The sequence below is a fragment of the Varanus komodoensis genome, unplaced genomic scaffold, assembly GCF_004798865.1.
Source record: "Varanus komodoensis strain SLA01 unplaced genomic scaffold, ASM479886v1 scaffold2, whole genome shotgun sequence".
In the NCBI taxonomy this organism is placed as follows: Eukaryota; Metazoa; Chordata; class Lepidosauria; order Squamata; family Varanidae; genus Varanus; species Varanus komodoensis.
In genome coordinates, this window is record NW_025335568.1 from 31827106 (window position 1) to 31843228 (window position 16123).

The window sequence follows — 16123 nt, forward strand, 5'->3', positions numbered from 1 at the left end:
GACAATGCACTCTGACTTATTCTCCAAACTGATACAGCTTCTTAACGCAGTAAATTCATATTGAAATAAAGTAAGGTATTCTCTAAATTAAAATGAATACACTAAGTTTACATACTACAGGGAATAAGTACCTTATGTATTTTGCCTTGGGCAGGATCTGATGAATAGATATGTCGACATGCTTCTTTCCCTTATGCACAGCTGGAATTTGACTTTCAGTCTTCCCTGTAGCAGCAATTCCTACTGCCAAACAGACATGCTACTGTTCAGTTTAAAAAGCAGCCTTCCTGTTCAGCAGTGGGAAGTGCTACAGAGAAAGATTAATGCAAAGCTCCAGCTATGTGTGTGTGAGACAGAAATGTGTGCACACATCCCCATTCTTTGGATCCATGCCCTGGTATTTTTCTTCTTCCTCTCGCTTTGCCAAACAGATGAAGTTTTGCCAGCTTCTGGAGAACTATATTAGACTTGTATCTGAGACTTCCTCCAAGGAGCTCAGATGGAGTATATACCACAGCTGTGAGGTGAGTAAGGGTGAGACTTTGGCTTTATGGTGAGGAGAACAATCTGAACATACACCTCCCTGGACCAATTAGGAACAGGGGAGATTAGAATTTCTATTCACTTTGTGTGTTTTCAATCAGACCTTAACCAAATGTGCATTTTAATAAAATGCAGGGAAAGTATCCACAATCATAGAAAGTGAATAACAGATTCACCTACCCAGGCAGAGGCCTTTGACAGCATAGAACAGCTTTCACAACTCTGAGTTTGAATTCCTGTGTATACAACCATGTTAATCCTGAATTACAGTTGCCACCTCTTTCTTTCTGAAAGGCTCTTTCTCCTTAGCAGGTGAACGGCAGCAAGCAGAATGGCTCCACAGGAAGGGCTACTGAGTTGACGAGTACACGTGATGGGGAATTTCACTCAGATCCTTTTTGGATAAGAACTTGCCAACATTTACAAAAACATCATAGGCAAAATGGAAGCAGCCTGAGAAGAAAAACAGCAATTGTGGAATAAAGTAAAACTTGAAGTTTCTTTAAAAGAAAAACCTGAACATGAGAGAAAGGAAAACTTATTGAGTTATTTATCTCTATTCCTAACCAGTCCCTGACACAAGGGACAGTTTTTCTGTGTCTCTCAACTGATAACCTAGAGTTATTCCTAAAATTCTTTTGAGCCTTCTGGGATTCTAAGAAAAAGAGACAATTTGTTTGGGGGCCTGATCCAGGAAAGCAAACCAAACTGTTGTATATTCAGGGTAGGGTCGCTTGCAGAATTCAGTTTTCTTAAAATCCTGTTGAAAACGGCCTGCTCCACACATCTCAGTCTAACGTGTGGCTCATAACTTAACCATCCACCTGATTTCACACCCAGCTGTCAAGCAGAGCTTGACAGTTCAAATATATCAAAATGTACGTTCCAAATATACATTTTAAGGCATTGTTTTAAAATCACATACATAAGAGGATTACAAGTAAAAACACAGGAAGTGACATTTTGCTAATATATGTCTCCCCACACTTGATTGATTTTTAATTGATGGAAGCCTGATGTATCTCGTGTTTCCTTCACTGAAATCATGTTTCATTCTTTTTATATTCACATTTGTCCATGGAGGTTTTCTCTTCCCACCACCTTTTAAATAGTACCTTATGCAATGACAGCATTAGAATGGACCTTGGTGTGTTTTTTTCCTTAGCAGAATGTGCTTCTAATTATGCAATTTAGTGTCTCCAGGTTTTGCCATTTCCCACAATCCTCTCTCTGACTCCCAAAAGTTGTTGTAATATCTGGAACAGAATAGAACACGATATCATAGAAGGTAGAAGCCTTTTCACCTAAGACACTAGATCTATCAGATGCTTCTCCTCTTTTCCTTCCTATATGAAATCTATACTTTTGATTTATTTATTAGATACATTCTTACAAAAACATATTTTTGTAAACCATTTGTAAACAAATATTACTACTAAATTACTAATGTGGTTTTAATATAAGGATTTATTAATACATGCTAAGCACTCATTACAGATTTTCATGGAAAAAATGATAAAACATTATGTATGAAATGAATCATTAGCATGGACCATTAAGTCCTCTATTTTCATTTAATTGAATTTGTCAGTAGTACCCTCTTTAACTGAAAGCCAGTCATAACCACAAAATTAAATAATAATTAAAGAAACATGTATTCAAAGAGTTTTTTCGTAGCTAAGGTGCCATTTAACTGAAACATAGCAATTTAATGTAAATTGCCACCCAGGTTGGTACCTTGTAGAAAATTATACATCCTGGGGTTCATATATGTTTGCTTTATGCAAAGATTTTCACAGATGCCAGCAGGGATGGGCGAGTAATCCTCAGGGGATTCAAATGACTTTGGATTTCTACAAATCCAAACTGCAAATTCTGCAGTCCTCTGAGTTATATGGATTCCTCAGACTTGCAGTCAGAACCCCCCACCCCTTTCTGCTATTTCTCTCTCCCACACTTACTTGCTTGATGGCTTTAGTGGCCGTGGAGGCAGCAGAAGGCCACAGGAAACTTCCTCCAAGGATGTTTCCCGTGTGCCTAGTTGAGGTAGCCTTGGGAAATGTAATTTTACTAAGGGGTTCTGACATCAGCCTGAATAGGAGTACAAGGAACGTGAGCTCCTGCTGCCACCATGACCACAAGATCCAGCAGTCAGGTGGGGAAAGCTTTAGAGAGAAGAGCTTTGTGTGTGAAAAGCAAGAAGATTATGGAGATGAGAAGGAAGAAGAAGGCTTGAGGGAGGTGGAGGAGAAAAGTCATAGGAAACTGCCTGGGCATCCCATGTGACATAGCTAGGGGAACAGTGGGTGTGATTTGGATCATAACTGACTTGGAATTAACTGAGCTATTTTCTGAGTTAGTGGGCAAATAGATGAGTTTCTCAATCTCTATTACTAGCCTATTCATGGGAGACACGGTGGGAAGCCCATTTCAAAATAAAACATTAATTTGAAATATGGTCTCATCCTGGGCAGACGTGTACTATTGGCAATGTTGTCTACATGTTCCTTCCCATTTCCCATAAAAAACAAGAATTGTGCAGGTACAGTTCTTGTTTTTTATCTGTTTCAGGCATTATCTTCCATATTTCTCCCAAGAATTATCCTGTCTGTTTCTTATACCAGATACTTTCCCCTCCAGTCTAGAGAAACTGCCAATCTTCGATCTGTGTGGACTGGGGGGGCACTTTGGGTGCTTTTATCCACTTGAATATATGTAATACAATCAGGGAAGGGAAGGGAAGGGAAGAGGAAGGGGAGACAGAAAAAGAGAAGCCAAACAGAAGGAATAGATCCTCTTTATCTTTCTACTATTTTTTTCCATAAATCCACTGCTAGTTCTTTAAAATAAGTCAGTCTGGAAGCACTTGCTTCACTATTCCAGAACTTGTGGCAATGTATTTACCCAAATTAAAATCAAATGTTTAGTAGATATTTCCACAATGGCATTGAAGATGTGAGGTTTTCTAGCAATGCTAAAGTAATTGTTTTTGAATATATTTGCACATAGTCTCCACATATTATCAAACTGTACTCTTATGATGTCATAATGGGTCATCATCAGAAACAGATGCATTGTGCTGATTCTGGCCATTAGTCACTTCCAAAAGTAGCATAAACTCTGATTGTCGTCCACACATAGGAGGTGTCCCCAAGTGCTCAATCACTGTGGAGTAGGAGAAGAATCACGTATTGTGTGATGCCAATATTGTACCAGCAGCACCAGCTGCCAGCATGTTCAAGGCCCAATTTAAGTGCTGGTACTGGTCTTTACATTCTTAAACAGGGACTGCCTTCAAGCTGCTCAGCTATGAGCTCAATATTAGAACTTCTGCTTCTGCCACAGCTGTTGTGCTGGTGGATATGAGGTGTGGGGCCTTTCCATGAGGGACACCCTCTTCCAGTCTGTGGAACTAGGTTCCAGTAGATGCCCGCTTCAGCATTGCAGCCCCAAAGACTTACTGATTCCCCTGATGTATAACTGAGTCACTTGATTTTGATTGCAATATTTTTTTATCATTATTCCACTCTTATTTTATTGTATCTGGTGTTTTAAATCTTTGAATGCTTCCTTGAGAGAATTTCCTGAAGATAACTTACACATTTTAAACAAACTTAATGTACACAGATATGAAATGGGACTGGTCACCCATAGCTTTAAACAATGCTTTCTTTCTTATTGGGTGCGGCCCTGAGCACTCCCACCCTGAACTTACTAGGGCTCAGGGAGAAATCCATTTGGTTCACTTCCCAGTGTGAACTTACCAGATTGGCACTACCTAAACCTAAATGTGGACCAGAATACCATTCTTGAAGAAGTCCATGAATTTCCAATGTTCTCAATGCATTTGCCCCAACCCCAAGTCATAAAAACTGCATGCATTGAAACAGTGCACACGAAAAATGCATGTTGTTCAAACGTCCATGCAGAAATGAGCATATATGAACATATATACAGAAAAATATTAAATTCTTAGAAATGCATACAAACTGTCAATTTTTTAAAAAATGCACAAGCAGACATACACGTTGCACAGAATAAATAAAAAGGAACAATTTGATGCAGAATTCAAACACAAAGAACTTCACATTAGAATCCAGCTCAACATCCTGACAGTTCCAACTTAATAGCTCTTCTCAAGGTCCTTAGCCTTGATTATCTACTTATCACAGGAGCTTTTTCCTGCAAAAGAGTCCAGTTCTTTTGTTTCTTTGCCCCTAGAGAATGCCTGCGCAGCTCGTCAAGAACCGAACTGAATGCTGACCACAAGGCATAAATGATGGTGTACCTGGAACTTCATAACACCTCTTTTCTTGTTATTTTATTTCCTTGAAGGGAACGACAAAGGGAGAGAGGATGAACAGTACTGAACTCTTGCTGACGTGATATACATACCAAGGGACCATGTTCTGCATTGGTGGGTAAAGTTGTGCAGCATTGCCGTAGACTAACCTTAAGGCATAAGGGAGAACAACTTTAAGGCCCAGCAGGAACTGAGCCTGCCCTTAGTACTAGGTAAGCTTCCCCCAACATGGTGCCTACCAGATGTTTTGGACTACGGTGCTCATCAGCCCAAACCTATTATTTAGGATTTGTACTCTGGATGCTGCTGTGTTGGGTAAGGCTGCTTAACTACGTGAGACAGAGACATCTATAACGTGAGTGTTTTGATTCTGCTGGAAAGATTCCTTCTTGCACAACCAGCAGGGGGAGGCAAGATGTAAGGAAATATATTTAAAAATCTCACTGCAGCAAGTATTCTTTAAAAAAAAACTGTAAACCAACCTATCTAAGGTATGAAATGCAATACGTTTGCGTTAAAGTTTTAGCTCTCTGTATAATATCAGTTAGGGGACCCTGGTGTACAGTTGCAGGGCAGCTGTAGCTTTATAGCTCATATTATTTGTGTCGCTTTTTCCCAGCTGTGAACACAAAACTTCAGTCAACATTAATTTCAAAGTAAGCTAAACATCATAAAAGCATGCCATTTCACTTAAACAAAGTGTGAGCTTTACCAAGAAAATTCGCTGTTTTCAACTCCCCAAAACTAATAGCTTCGCTGACATAACTGACTACTGTGGTGATGAGAAGCAATGAAGGAAATTCACAGATCAGATCCACGAGTCCAAATTAGTTTCAGGTCTGTATATTTCACAGCAAGGTCTTGGTAGCACTCATGCCATTCTTGCTCAAGCTTCCATTCATTGCTGTAGAAGGTTCCCAAGAAAACCTCTTGGTAGGATCTTGATCGAATATTCTATCAAGGATTAGTTCCTTGACAAATGGATAAACATTCTGAAATATTTTGCTAAATTAAGATAATTACTCCATCAGAGAGAGACTATTTCTTTCATCTTACATGGCTACATTATTTTTCCTTTAGTTTAAGACAGACTACAAAGACCTGGATTCAAATCTTCTGGATGAATTCAAGCCAGCCATTCTCCCACAGCTCAGGATTTCCTGAGGACCCAACAAACACATCGAGATATGTTAAAGATGATAAAATGTGGGGTTTTTATAAGGACTTAACAACATTTGACCAAGTGATCTTAAAATCAGATGAGAAAATGATGAAAAGATTGTATAATTTCCTTTTGGATAGGAGAATGGAAGATGAACAAGTTAAGGAAACTATGATAACATGGGCACATAATTTTGGATACAATATTGAGCTACAGAAATGGCAAGAGCTGTGGGAAAGAAATATTAAAGTAACATTAGCAACCTCATATAAATAAAATCTGTATAAAATGTTTTATAGATGGCATCTATCACCAGACAGATTAGCTAAGATGTTTCCAAAAATGTCAAATGGATGTTGGAAATGCAAGCATAAACCGGGTACTTTTTATCACGTGGTGGACTTGTGACAAGGCTAAAAAATACTGGGTTAAATACATAAATGGCTTGAGGGAATGTTACAAAAACCTCTAATAATTAAACCTGAAGTTTTCTTATTAGGCATTGTACCTGAGGATGTTGGTAATCAAGCAATATATTTGATTTTACATGTAATGGCTAGGATTGCATTTGTCCAACACTGGAAGAGTGAAAAACCACCTACCAACGAACTGATTTTAAAAAAGATCTTGGACTGTGCCGAAATGGACAGATTGACTTTGTCTCTGAAGGAGAAAGAGGATACAGACTTCTATCGAACTTGGAATTCCTTTTATTATTGGCTAGAGAAACGGGACTATGCATAGACTTAAATATGTTTATGGATTACTATTAAAAAAAAAAGTACAGGGGGCCGACCCAGTAGGTCTGATACTTTTGATGATTGATGATTTTTAGTTTCTTTTCGTTAGTTAGCAGAAAAATAACAATAAAACTTACTTTAAAAAAAAGTTAATTCTGCTACAAGCTCCTGGTGGATGCTACAAAAGAAATAGAACCCATAAGATGTGATTGCTCAGTGGCATGATTTAGTTTGTCATCTTTTGCAAATTTGCCAAATCATTCCCACTTCACACCTAAGTGTGGGTTTATGCTAGGGAGTGGTTAAAATGTTGTTGGGTTCAACTTGTCAACATTGCCTCAGCAATGAGACAGAAAGTACTTGAGGTTTTAAAAAAAACAAATGGGAGATAAAGCACAAACGTACCTTCCTCTGCCCTGAATGTTTCACTCATAAAGGATGGATTGGAATTCCTGCACATTGGCAAAGGTTGCTGCATCTCTTTCCTTTCATCTCTTTCTATTTCCTTATACCGTGGTCCTCTTCATTATCCCAGTATAGTTGTACCGATTGTATTTGGTCAGGTATAGACGGACAAGAATTTCATTTAGTCAGCACTTACCAAAAGTTGCAAATTTTCTAATAAGCAGAATGGAAACTGACAGATCTGTATTCCCCAGGTTTACACTGTTGAATTTTTCCCTGTGTTTGTAGCAGCACTACTGTATAAATGAACTGGGCAGTGAATAGCAATGGTAACCCAGAAGCCATGCCTTGGACTGCTGCTGGCTTACTGCATACACCGTTTGGTATCTTTTCTTCTTGGTTCCATAAAATTTCCTGTTAGAATGGGGATTTTATGACAAAGTCTGAGACATATAGGGCAATCCTGAAAGGCATTCATCCTATTTATATCTGTGTGAAGATCATGGCCAAACACACTTGCAGAACGCAATGGTAAGTCTTCTCCAAGAGTGAGTCCTTCTGCTCGAGAGTGAGACAATAACCTAGTTGCACCAAAAGCAGAAATTCAGCGGGATTGTTGTAATTCAGAAAAAGATAGGTGGCAAATCTGCTCGATGAAGCCGGTATTTGTGAAGTTCTATACAAAGGGCAACACCTGAGTGCCAAGGCAGTAGGGCCACAACTGATTCTGTTCTAAGGGTGGCAATGACTGCTTGTCCAAAGAACATTTGTGATTAATTTAGGAGGCTGCAAGAATGTCCATTTCTGGATTGGAACAGGTCAGTAGAAGGCCTTTCCACTTGTTTCTTGTTTTTAGAGGAGGTGCCAGATCCCCATCACACGATGGAATTGGCAGTAGCCCCTGCTTCCAGCATGACCTTCTCGGATACTGCCAAAGTAACCGAAGCGACATCTCTTAAGCTAACTTGTGGCATCTTAGGGTATCATCTTAAGGTACCACATATTAGTAAACATTCTGACACAGTTCTTGGAGGCCTGAACATGTTTGACCAAATATATATATTAGCCTGACCCAGTAATTCAAGGAGGACTTGTTTCATGCAATGGGTTACCTCCCAACTTTGTTCCCCTAATTTTCCAATGAAGTTATTTGAGACTTAATACAGATTTCTTAATACAGACTTCTTCTGGTGAAATATGCATGGAATTCTACTGTTAAGCTTTGATTGTCCTTGCCCCCCCCCCCAAGAATTGTAAACTGTTGGATCACCTTTTGACTAAAGCATCTTTGGAGTTTATATATATACTCCCATCTAGAAACCTGACATTAGGAGTGAATGGCAAACGACACAGCCATTTTTTTATTGTAGCAGCCATTTTGAATGTTCCTAAATGGAAAAAAAACACCTTAGGATAGGACTTTCTGGAAAAAATAAAATAGTGACAATTTCAATTCTTTTCTTTCCCAAAACAAACAAACAACCATCAGAACAAAACAGTCCATTTTGAAATGGATCTTTTCCATTCTGTCCAGCCCTTACTTATCTATGTACTTTGAGAGAAGACACACATTAAAATGCATGTTTGATACATACTTTGAGTACAATCTTTAAAAAAGCAGGAGAAACCAAGCAGGATTATGAGTAAATATACCACCATGGTACAGACCTGAAAATTTGCTCACAGGCCTTAGTTTGGAACGGTGACATGTACTGTGTTGACTTCCCGCCATATGTTTTAGGCTAAGAGGGCTGTCCTAGGTTTCTAGTCACTGCTTTTAGCTTTGAACTGAGTTCCCTGGGTATGTACCTCAGGAACAGCTCCACCTGATGACACAGAATTTGACCTCCTGATTTTTCCTCACTTTCCTAATTAATTCATTGAAACTCACAACAGCCATCTTATCTTTTCTGCGTATCCCAGAAAAATCTCGCTACATGATCCTAAACCATGCCATTTACTAAATTTATGCACATAAATATAACATAATCAAATGCTGTTATGTATTCCCTTTGTTCCTTTATGTTGATACACTCTATACAAAAATATTTAATACACTTCTGAAAAGTATGATGCCAGTGATAAAGCCATTTTACAGCTTCATAGATAATTTATGAAAGTTTCTAACAGTGATCTTTAATGTCATAACAATGTGACAATGCGAACATTCATGTTTGCATAGTGTCCACATACAATATGAATACTGAATATTAATATGAAATGAGAATTTGATTCTTTTTCCAAAAAAAAGCACAGAAAAAGTTACAACTTGCTACATTGTCTACGCATATTATGCTATGAAATGCCACAGTATTTTTCTTAACGTGGGTCCTTTTACAGTTAAAGCAATGAATCTTGACATACTTTGAGTGCACGTGGGATTTTACTTTGTGTGTGTGTGTTTTATGTACCCTCTTTCATCACAAGGGAAATACAGGGACTGAAAGATGATTTATTACTTACAATGTTTAAAGGTATAAGATCACCTTTACATCCCACGGACTCAGATGATTCTATTTTATTACTATTTCTTTCATTTCTATAGTGCCTAATAGTTTAGGCTCCTGTATTTGAAGGCCAAACTACTTATTACATTAAGCAAGGGTTTTGCACATTTGTTTCCTTGCAAAAAGGATCTGGAAGATGATTCAAATCAGGATGCTGCCACCAGGAAAGGAAGGATTTAACCCTGTCTCCCAGTTCAGTTTTTTCTTCCACATGTCTCTCACACCCACCTTCTATTTGCCACCTCCACAAAACATACTTTCTGTAGGAAATAGCACCTTCCAGAACAAATAGAAGTCTTGGGAGGCCGCTTCTATGCAGAAATGGTGTGGGGAGAATCCAAATCACCACAGATTTGGATTACGGCACCTCCGGCCACTCTTTTGCAAAATAAAGTGGGAAAAGGTTGCTCTCAAACACTTTAACAGTGTGCCTAATTTAAGATGTCTTCTGACATTTCATCTTATGATTTACACAACTGCTCACCTACTGAAGCAGACATCATCATCATCTATATATAGTGAGCCAGATTTTAGTTTAAACTGGGAGAATTTCAAAGTGTCTGTCCAGAACTCAAGCATGACTGGTTCTCTTCAGCCCATCCCCTTGTTTGTTGAGAATATTTATTTCCCACCTTCCCCTGAAAAGCTCAGGGTGGTAGCCACAAAGGTAAAACCATAATGCAACCAATTTGAACTATCCCTTACCATATAATGATAAAAATCCAATGACAGTTAAAATGATTTCCATGAAACAGTTGTCAACAAATATTTTCTTTAAAAGGGTGAGTTTCACAGCTAATGAAAGGTCACAGGAGTGGAGTTGAGCTGTGATCGCCATTGAAGGAAGCCAAAAAGAAATCCAGCTGCTGGAACAGTTGGGTGGTGGCACCAAAGATGATTCAAAGATGATTCAGGAAAAGCATGTATAGGAAAAGACAATCTCTGGATATTCTGGTCCTAAACTGCAAAAACCATTGAAGGTCATCACATCTTTATTTTATCCCTTGTGTGATTGAAACAGAACTTTACAAGGAATAAACACTACCAAAAATTCTCCAGCATTGACATGATGATCTGTGTGGTTGTATCAGTGTTCTTTTCAAATGACACTTTACTGATGGCACAGTGTGATGCGATTCAGCATTCCAGACACCATTTTTGCCTCCATTCCATTGATCCTTATAGAGTATCTGATCGCATTAAATGGGAAGCCAATGTGTCCTTAACATTACAACTTTCCAAAGTATGTCTATGTAGTTTGACTATGTACAAAGTATGACTATGTACTTTAGCAACCAGCTGCTATCTTCATTTTCTGTAGCATATGCTACTCATCTGCACATGGGAATCTGCTGGTCTGCTAAACATACCCAAACCTGGTTATCCTGAGATGCAAAAAAAAAAGGCAATAAGCACTGAAGTTCCTTAAGAGTGAGGGGAAGATCCATCCATGCACTGTGACTACAAGAAAGAAAAGAGTGAAGCATTGGAGATGAAGGCACTCCTGTTTGATGTTTTGTTTCTCTGTTTTGGTTTTCCTCTGCTGTCAACTTTCATTTCTGGTTTCAGTCATTCAAACTGTAGCGCAAACATGCGTGCACATGGGCTGGCCCACTATGCTCAGCTCCTCCATTGTCTTGTGTTGTAATCACACTGCAGTGTAGCATGCGCTAAGTAGTGGGACCCTATGCAGGAGACTGTAGAAAAATAAAATGTAAAAGGATGACCACAAGGGCTTGCCTGCTCCGGGTGGTGTTCCGTCTGAGCAGAACAGATGAAGTGCTAGGTGCAGCTTGGCACTTTGCCACGCTGCACTGGCAATGTTTCCCTTAGGTCCGAGTGGCACAACTCCTCCTCAGGTGCAGGGTAGATGTGTTTTGTAATGCAGGCCTAGCAGATTCAGGTTAAACAGAATGAGAAACTCAGATAAGCGGGCAGGGAGAACCACATGGTCTCCCTGGCCCTTGACAGGATGCAATTCTGGCTTGCTCACCTGCCTGGGTATTTGGGTGGGCCGTGTCCTAGCCCACTTCTGCCATTAACTTTGTCTCAAAATGTGATCTGGCAGTCCCGCAGGCAAACCAAGAAACTGCTGCCACTAAAGGCAGGGCAGCTGCAGCTACATAAGAACTGTATGTAAAAGGTTTGTGCTGCTTAACACTCATTTTATTTATTTGTTTTTTGTTTGTTTGTTTATCTGAAACATTTTTATCCCGGCTAGATTGATCTCTATATGAGTGTGTGTGTGTGTGATATGAATATCAAATATCTTTCCTCACCCTCCAATGCAGTACCTCCTTCAGCCACTCTTCTGCCACAAGCAACATTTTCTGAGTGATCTTTCAGCTGGTCCAGGCCAGGTACATCAGCCCAGATCCTACAGAGGACATGTATGGCCATCCAGACTGCACCCTTATCAGCCTTTTTAAAAACCTGAAACTTCATTTATCAGCATTTCAGCAGGAAAGCAGCTCCTCGCCCTATTTTGAGAAGCTGCTCAGGAAAACACCTAACAATATCAATGGACATTTGGGATTTGATTTCATAGTCCACCCTTAATAATGTTTCTAGTGCAAAAAATGCAGCTTATACCATTTCAAAATGCTGAAAAGTTTGATTTGGCATTGGCTTATGCCTTCCACAAGAAGACAGTCTTTTAGCAGGTACTGATGCATTCCACTTCTCTGCGCCAGTTCAGCTGAGAACTGGGTTTTCAAAACCAACACTGTTTCAGCTAGCGGGGCAGCTGTGGTTGGGGCCCTCAGGCCAACACCTGGGACCCAGCAGCCAGAGAATGGCAGGTGATCGGGAAGTAGACACAGAAACTCTGTTTCATTCACCCATAATGCTGCCATGAGTGAAATGAGTTTAAAATGCAAAACTGCAAGCATAGAGGCTGTTTTTTAATCAGGGTTGGGAAAAAGCTTTCTCGTTATTATCATTGTCATTATTATTTAACCTAAACAAAATGGAAGAAGAAAAAAGTATATGTAAAATAAAGTAAAATAGAATAAAGATTAATAGAATAAATCAGGGTTGGGAAAAAGCTTTCTTATTCTAACAAACCTGGAGTGTTGAAGTAAAGGTCCGTCACTGAATACTGGTTGGGCAATGAGAAGTGTTTATACATCACACACGAGAATGATCTGATGGCCCTGTAAGAATAGGGCCATCAGAGTGGGATGGTGTAACTACTTGGGGTCCTGCAACATCAGTGGTTTGGACCTGATCGACTTCATGGCCCCTTCTAATTCTACTATTCTATAAATGTGTTCCAGGGAACATGGGGTTGCTTGGGAAAACACTTCTGAACTTGGAGGCAGAAGAAGGGGGAGCTGGAATCAAACCCTCACCCTTCCCTGCTTGTACCTGGTGTGGGAAGACCCATGCCAGCTGCTCTGCAAGGTTTGAAACGTGACCTTGGAGGAGAAGGAAAGGGGCATTCTAGAAAGTACAGAGGAGAGGACAAGCCTCCTCCTCCCCCCTCTTCAAAGCAGCCTTACTAAATGGGCTTTCCAGAGATAATTTCCAACGACTGAGGGCAGGGAAGCAAATAGTAGCTCATCTGGCCCTTCTGGCAGGGCAAAGGAACCTTGGGATCCTCTAAATTTGGAAGCTTTCAAGCAAGGAAGGTACATTCAATAGAACTGAACCCCAGTGCATACAGTCATCTAAAAGGCAACTATATAAACCACGAAGCACAAGCCTTAAAATGATCTGCCTGCACTACCAGTTTCTGCACCCAGGGGATCTCCTCTTTGTTGCAGGGGGATGTTTTGCTTTTTCTCCTTTCCACTTTCCTGTACAGCAATTCCATATGTTTCTTTTCTTGGTATTTTATGCTGCCTTAAACAATCCATGTAAAACTTTGCTTTTTCTAAAAAAAAGTCCCAAACTAAGATTGCCCTTCTCGTTACTGAACCTGAATTTAAATCATTGCTCTGAGGATTAGAGCGGTGTTGGTATACCAGGCCGGCAGGCTGTATAATATTTCAGATAATGGTTAGGACTTTTGACTCCAGTCCATGTGATATAGTCTTTGCTTTTTTACATTCCAGGTGAATCATCAAGTGGATAATGAAGCCTTGCATAGGCCTTTCCATTACGCTTCTAGTCTGATGAACAGAAGGCCTTCCTGGTCGATCCAGATGCAAGAGTGAAGCATGCTTGGGGAGGGTTGCCAGCTTTTTCTTTTTTACAGGCTCTGCTTCCTGTTTTTTAACAAGCAGAGATTCAGCAAGTAAAGCTTTTGCTGGCATGGAAGCGGGTGGTAGAAGATTAGGCCGCCGTTCCAAGGCTAGTTGAAGGGCCAATTCTAAAAAAATGTTTAAAGCTAGTTCATTGATTTCACTGGGGTTAAGCAGGTTTAAATTCTATGTTGGATGGTTGGTGGCAATTGATTGCATGGAACTTAAATGCACCATTTCTGCAATGCCTGTTATCCCAGGAATCCCAAGCTGTGTTTGTCAATAGGACAGCTCTGTTGATAGCAGGGGTTTCCCTCTGCCCCCAGAGCATTTGGCTCTTAACAGGAAGCAGCTCTCCCGCCATCCTCCGGAAATGTGCAAAATGACTTAAAAATAGAACTGCCCTTGTTACTGTGGACAGAAACTGGGAATGAAGGCGTAAGGTGAAGAAAGACCCCGTCACCATTCTCAAGATTCCTGGGTTCAAAATTGCAATTGACTGCTCCGAAAAATGGAACAGTTATAAGCTGGAAAAGTTGCATGCCAAATAAAATATAGGTACGAGGATTTATAGCAAAAGCTTAAGGAAGGGGCCTTGGAGTCTCCTGTTTCTTAATGCCACATGTGTACTTGATTCACCGTATTTATTTTTTTGCTGCTGCAGCCTGAACAGAAGTACCCAGGCACTCTGTGATCTGTATTCTTTGGATTCCAGTTGGCTTAGAGAAAGAGAAAATGACCAATAGCCATGCATTCTGGCTAAGAAAAGGAGGATTATTTTGGCCCTTTCAATATTTCTTATCTTGTTCAATGTTCTACCACATGCAGAGTCTTCTACTTAAAGGTGATGTTTGTACTCACCTTAGATGACAAAGAATGAAAAGATAAGACCTGAGTATCCCACTGAGATTAAAATCCTTATGACTTGCCCATGCTAAGCTCTAAAAGTAGAAGCCTTTATTCAGGCCTTCAGTACTGTCATGGTTGGGAATTTTGCGTGTCTTAAAATATGGATCATATCCTCTTAATGGTTCATTTTTATTGCCTTTCCTTCTGTATTCATACTTTTAATTGTCCAGTTTAAAAAGTGTAGTTCAGACTGAAAAGGCTGCTTTATAGCTTATCTGAATGTCAAAATTCTTTCCACTGGGAGCTGTCCTTTAAACTGAATGCAGAACTATTTGGTCATAGAGTCGGTATTTATTTAACATGCAGAGTAAAGTGTCCTCTCTCTGAATGGGTTGGGGAATATTAAAAATGTTCAGATAATTAGAAGTTCAGATGAATGACATTGCTATAGAGGTACATGAAGGGCACAGCAAATTAGGAGATTAGTTTTCTTCTGTGCCAGTCACTTATTACTGTTATTTTGTAATGAAGAACTTTTCATGAAATCAAATAGTTAAGGCAAATCATGCTATAGCTTGATCATTATGAAACTGTATGAATGTGATTAGTAAATCAAAAAGCAGTGTTGCCACTTCTTTCCGATGGGTGTCCAATGCCTTAAACCAATCCAAGGTGCTAAAAATCCAAGAGGTAGAGCTTTTGTCCATTACTTCATTTCCTCTCAAGAAAAGCTTTACCTGTACCATCTTAGACACTACATAAAAGTGTGACTAACATAACAGAAACATGGATATGGAAGAATTTCATCTGGTTCCTATAGAGAATTTCTCATGTTTAAACAAGTATTCAGACTAAAATCAGTTTTGTTTTGAAATCCACACTTTTCCAAATTTTGTAATGGAGTTATCCAATAAAATAATGCATAGAAACACATATATTATATAAAATAATGTTTGAAAGGTATTCTATGAAGATGCAAAAACGCACACAGGACACACATACTGGAAAAATATACACAAAAATGCATGATATCAACATTTGGGATGAACTGAACTTAAAACTGTAAAAATAAGAAATCCACACTGACAGATTTCCCTATTCCTAGAACAAACATTATCAGTCATACTAAAAGTCCTACTTATAAGTTTGGGAAATACAAGCTACAGTAAATGAGCCCCTTGATCTCATAAAGCAGAACCTTTTCTTTCTTTCTTTTCCTTTCTTTTTTACAAAAGTGGGCTAAAGAGCAATAAATGGTTGCGGTGACAGCAATAAATATTACTGTCACCGCTAACCAGAAAATACTTAGCACACACAAATTATTTCAACAGCTTCTTATTGAAAAATTGAAAATTGTTATCAACAAGCAAGGCCTATCTGATAGGAATTCAAAGCCAAGAGACAAAACATCAAAAAGTTAAACTTTG

The 16123-nt window shown here is 39.3% G+C and overlaps 1 long non-coding RNA gene across 16 annotated transcripts in view; it reads left to right on the top strand.

Moving 5' to 3' along the window:
• LOC123023165 overlaps window positions 1-15643 on the top strand; it is a 71759-nt gene extending 56116 nt beyond the window's left edge. For 10 of the 16 annotated variants that reach the window (XR_006414663.1, XR_006414657.1, XR_006414654.1 and 7 more), the window contains 2 exons: window positions 853-4960; window positions 5927-6152. This is a non-coding gene — a long non-coding RNA (uncharacterized LOC123023165). The other 6 variants (XR_006414666.1, XR_006414658.1, XR_006414665.1 and 3 more) reach the window with 6 other exon arrangements.
• Window positions 15644-16123: the final 480 nt, after the last annotated feature.